Here is a 6,090-nt window from a genome sequence, read left to right as displayed (position 1 = left end):
ACTCGCTTTTCCTAAGGGGTCTGCTCTCCCGGGACCTCTGCACAGCACCAAACACAGGCTTATGCGGATTTACGTTAAGGACTCCACAGTCAGCAGTTTTCCAAGGAGGGGAAGTTAAGCTGTTCAACTACATTTGGTCCAAACTGAAACCCACTCCTCTTTTGATGGATCCCGTTTGTCCTTTGTAGGGTTTATTTCCCCCGAAATTATCCTGGACAATGTCAGTTTGGGGGTCCATAAACACACCCTGTTCTGTAGCTTTGTGCTTGGACAATCCGGCATTTTAACATTGGCAAAATACATTAGCCGATGTGGTGGAGAAAAGCCCTCTTACTGTAACTAATTTCTAATTTTTCCCTCATGCAGATTATACCCAAACTCATCAAAGAGTGCAAGGATAACATTTTCTCCTCAGAGGCAGAATATCGAGGTCAAAGAACCTAAAACTGTATTGTTATGCAAAGTGAAAGAAGCCAGTCACAAAAGACAGATGTAAAATATCCACAAATGGGCAACTCTTACAGACAAAAGGAGATTAGTGGTTGCCTGGAGCTGGGGAATAGGAGAAGAGGAACGTGGAGAAGTTTGGGGGGGGGTGGTGATGAAAATGTTTTAAATTACATTATGGTGATGGTTGTACAACTGGGTAAATACACTAAAAAAAAAAATTGACTTCCACACTTTAAATGGGTGAACTTTGGGTATGTAAATTATATCTTAATAAAGCTATAACAAAGATGTATTGAGGTATGCAGTTAAAATAAGAGTAATGAAATCATATTGGAAATTGTATTTTTGGCTAAAATGCCCAGAATACTATCAAATATCTTTTTAAGTGTAAAGGACTTGAATTAGCCGGAAAGGACAATTAACTCTATACGCTCCACTTTATATCTGAGAAACAGGCTCGAAAATCAAAACCTCTAATTCACTGTCTTATATTGGATTATTTCTCTGAATATCTTTAATGCCTCCTTCTACTCATCCCTCTCTCTCTCTGTCTCACACACACACACAAACACACTTGTATGATAGAAGGTGAAGTGACATATTCTTTAAACTAGGCTCACGTTTAAAGTTTATCTCAAAAATGAAATACACCTGATAATATCCAAATCATTCAAAGTGTGCTATTCTGAAGACTAGATTTCTATTTTTAAGTTGATACATTAAATGCCTCAACACAATACATTGTCTTGTATTGAGATTATTAAACAATATATTGTGCACATTCATTCTATCCTGCAAAATATGTGGAGGAATTTTGAAAAGTGCCGAAAATTAAATCCCTCAGAAGAACAATAGAAGTAAAGAAGGACCATGCAAGGGATGAGTAATTGTGATGGGGCAGTCCTCCAAAAGTTATATAGTAAATTTGAATTTTAAAAAATGACACGAGAGGAGTGTAACTGTATTTGCATGTACAGGTACAAAGGACATATAAACGGAAGTGCAAAATGCCTACTACATTATATAGAACATTCATGCAGCCTATTTTCACACATAAATTTTTTAGAAAATCACTTGCTAATACAACCAAACCAATTTACTCTTCTGTGCCTTTCAGAGAACTGCAAGAAGATTGCTAAAGGGAAGTCTGATGCTTATGGCGTATGTTTAAAATGATTTTCCAGGTTAACAGGTAGCAAAATCAAAGAGTTTGAGTAATGCTTTTTTATTATTATTTTTAATAGGAAACCAGTTTTGGAGTGGCCTGTAGTGTCGCACTCTATGTCCGTTGGGGCTGCGGAGATTCCCAAGAAAAAGTTAACTCCTAGTAGCTCCGCGGGCCGCGGACGCGGACAGGTTGGCCCGCACCCCGAGCCCGGGTCGGCAGGTGGGTGTGGAGGCGGCGCGCTCCCCTGATTGGCTGCTCTGGGCGCTGCGGGCCCGGCCGGCGCGGGGCTCACATGATGCCCCCGCTCCGCTGCCAGGGCGCGCGCCGCGCCCCCGCCAAACTCTCCAAGGTTATTTGATCGCCCAGAGCGTGAGCCTTGGCGGTTTCCGTAATTGACTTTTCCTTTGTAACAGACTTAAAAAGCTTCCGATTAAAAGAAGCTAAGCTTTTTATAAAAGTATTAACAAACTCAGGGCAGGACGCTTGCTCCTGGTATAAGTTTAAAATGACGTAAGTAAAAAGTTAAATGGGCATTCCTAAAGAAACGGCCAGAAACTCCAGGAGCCCACGTTTAGGGAAATTTTATCTATCATCTATCTATCTACCTATCTATCTATCTATCTATCTATCTATCTATCTATCTATCTATCTATCTACCTATCTATCATCTATCTATCTATCATCTATCTATCTATCAATCATCTATCATCTACCTATCTATCAATCATCTATCTATCTATTATTTCGATAGTGGGCCTACTTGCACACACTGGGCACTTTCCATTCCTTTCCACATTTAATCATTACAAAAACATCCTGACCTTAATAATATTCCTCTTGTACAGATGCAGGAAGATAAAATGCAAGGAATATTAACAGTAACAAGAGTCATCAAGTGGTGTGGGGGTTTTTTGGGTGTGTTTTTTGTATAGCGATCCCAAGAAAGAAGGAAAGTATACTTGACGGGTTCTATTTTGATGTCGCTGTACTTGCAAAGCAGAAAAGTCTGGAAAGCAGATGGTTTTTGTACATGTATGGTTCACTACAGATTTTATTTGGGGATTTTTGGCTAAATTATGATGAAATGTCTGGGTTCTAAAAGAGCATCAGTAGTACTGAAGTGGGTCTGGTGTCTATCACACAAATTATATTTATTACAGGAAAAAAGTAAGGCTAATACAAATAAAATTTACAAACACAAAACCATAAATATAAAAACTATTTTAAAATCTATTGACTTTTAACTTTTTTAAACCAAGATGTTTACTAAAAATTGTCATAAAAGACTTTTCCGCTGCTACCCATCCATACCCAGCATTAAACGGTAGACAGGGAGGAGGGTCAGCTGCGCCTGGACAGAGACGGGGATGTGACCGTGAGGAGACATGGTGCCCGAGGCTGGAGCTGTTCCCACTAAGCAGTTAAGTGGAGATGCTGGTGTTGCAGACCCCTTCTTTGATTCCTTACCCAACAAAGCTGTTTAAGAAATTCCAAGTAACGGTTCAAGGAAAAATTAACTCAGACAGAATATAGTTCCTCATTGGGAAAGCTGGGTGTCATATTCTGGAAAAGTTAAAGTACAAATAAATATTATATGTAGCCAGTTTGCTACTGTCTCCCTTCACCAAGTTTGAGTGAAGGGTCCCTTGATTTGGGGGTGAAGGAATTGTGGGGCGTGAAGAGAATTGCTTCAAATGATTAAAGTGTGGTGTTAGCCTGGCCAGCATGGCTCAGTCGGTGAGCGTTGACCCAGGAACCAGGAGGTCAGGGTTCGATTCCCGGTCAGGGCACATGCCGGGGTTGCCGGCTCCATTCCCGGGAGGGGGAACGTAGGAGGCAGCGGATCAATCACTCTCTCATCATTGATGTTTCTCTCTCTCTCTCCCCTCTCTTTCTGCCTTCCTCTCTCTGAAATCAATAAAGACTTTTTTTTTTAATGTGGTGTTAAATAATCCAGACATACTTTAATAAGGATTTTTGTTTTCTTGGTTTGAGAATATTCATCCCCTCCCCTCTTCCAAAAACAAAACAAAAGAAGCTTAATTTATTAATTAATACTTTACTATCAGCATTAAAAAATTTGACTAAGTAAAGAGAAATAAAAGATTTTTTTAAAAGTGAATTTTTTAAAAATATGATTTTATTGATTTCAGAGAGAGGAAGGGATAGAAACATCAATGATGAGAGAGTCATTGATCAGCTGCCTCTTTCACGCCCCCAACTGGGGATCGAGCCCACAACCCAGGCATGTGCCCTGACCAGGAATTGAACCCCGATCACCTGGATCCTAGGTCAACGCTCAACCACCGAGCCACACCAGCCGGGCTGAAATTTTTTTTTTAAAGAGTGAATTTTTTTAAATGTCAATGTATTGCAATGGCCTGTGCTGGATCAAGGCATTATGGTGAGAGGGACACGTCAGAACATGCCAGAGAGACAGATGCTGTCACAGAGGAGCTGCCACAGGTCAAGGGGGAAGAATGCAGGCCTTTTCTAAAAGACAACTCAGACAAACTGAAGAAAAAAGTCCCACAAATAGCCCACTGGATTTTTCATGTTTTAATTTATAAGTAGTTTTTTCCCTGTTCAAAAAAAACCCCCAAAACTTAAAAACCTAAGCCCATGTAGGAAATCAAAGGAGACTTTCTATGAGACCTATTGATGACTTAAATATGCAAGACCATGAATGTATGTTGCTGAGGGCTTCACATTCTGAGATGGCCTCAGACAAATCATGGAAACCCTAGCCTAACCGGAGCTGAGCCTGACTCCAGCACAGATATGCTTGAAGTGCCCCCTGCTGACTTCTGGTGACACTGCAACATCTCAAAAAAGCCATTGTAAGAGGCTTGAAACAATTGACTTTAGTCATTAAGCTCTTGTATTTTTATTGGAGTTTTTCTTGTTTGTTTTGTAAAATTATATGTATCTATGAAGGAGGCATTGCTCTTCTCACCTCTGTGGTTACTTCCCACAGCATCCAGCTGTGCTGGGAAGTTAGGAGGTTCTTAGTAGTTGTTGGGTGAATAAATAACACTGAGTAAAAGATGATGCAGTGCTAAATGGGGGAGAAATCGGGTTATTTTTTATTTTAAATTTTCACTAGCTTTAGTAATTATGAAACTTGAACGTGCATGTGTGGGTGTGCACACACACACACCGTCCTTGCCATAATCTAGTCTACTTAGACCAAATCTATCTGGTTAGGGAAATGGAGGACAACTTCATTTATCTGGGGCTTTTTGCTGGCCTCATATGTTTCTCTTCTTCCTTTTTATTAACTCTTTTGTTAAAAAATATATTCTTGACCAAAATAAAACCATAAAAAACAAAATGTCAAGAAGTACAAAAGTGTGTGCAACCAAACTTAAGTCCTTCTCTAGTCTCTAGTCTCTCCCCAGCAGCGACAAGTTCCCTCTCCTGTGTATTTTCTAGAAGAGTCTACGCATTTACAAGCATAAATGTGTATTCATCCACACGTTTACAACTTATTTTTTACAGCAATGTCAACATACCATAAGCACTGTTCTATAACTTATTTTTTCACCTATAAGGTGCTCATGCAGAAGGGCCCCTTTTCTTTTTAGAGCCATGTAAGATTCTTCTCTGTGGTTGTACCATCATTTTTTAACCAGACACCTATTAATAGTTATTTAGGTCTTTTTAGTAATATAAACCATGCTATAATGAACAAAGACAAATTCTTTTAAATTATTGAGTCATAAAGTATAAATGTTTTTCATAAGCAAATCCACTAGGTCCTCTAATGAACATGTATAAATTTGGATTTCTACCCACAGTGTGGAAAAGCAAGTGACTGTAGACATTCTGGCCATTATGGTGTATGAGTGAACTGTTTAATCTCTGCCAACCTGGAAAGTGAAAAATGGCCTTTTGTTTTAATTTTCATTGTAAATAATAATAACAATAATAATAATAGCTAATTCTCATACAGTCACTATGTGCCAGGCATTATTCCAAGAATTTTACATTTATGACTAAAGTGATACAAAATGGTTTTATTAAGATATAACTTACATATCACACAAAACATCCATTTAAGGTATACAAATAAATTATTTTTAGTATGTTCACACGGTTGTGTAAACATGATCAAATTTAGAACATTTTAATTACACCCGAAGAAGCATTTTAGCTATCACTCTGCTCACCCCCTTCCCGCAGCCCCAGCCTTAGGCTACTTTCTGTCTCTATAGATTTTCCTATTCTAGACATTTCATGCACATGAAAACACATAATATGTGTTTTTTCTGACTGGCCATTTCCACTTAGCATAATGTTTTCAAGGTTCACCATGTTGAAGCTTGAGTTAGTACATTCTTTTTGGTTGCCAAATAATATTCCATTGTACAGACATAACACATTTTATTTATCCATTTATCAGTTGTATGTCTGAGATGTTCCCATCTGGGGGCTACTAAGAACATAGTATAATAATTCTGCTATGAACA

This window comes from Miniopterus natalensis, chromosome 4 (assembly GCF_054644295.1).
Source record: "Miniopterus natalensis isolate mMinNat1 chromosome 4, mMinNat1.hap1, whole genome shotgun sequence".
In the NCBI taxonomy this organism is placed as follows: Eukaryota; Metazoa; Chordata; class Mammalia; order Chiroptera; family Miniopteridae; genus Miniopterus; species Miniopterus natalensis.
The sequence above is the reverse complement of the archived record's forward strand: the minus strand, read 5'-3'. Positions refer to the sequence as shown.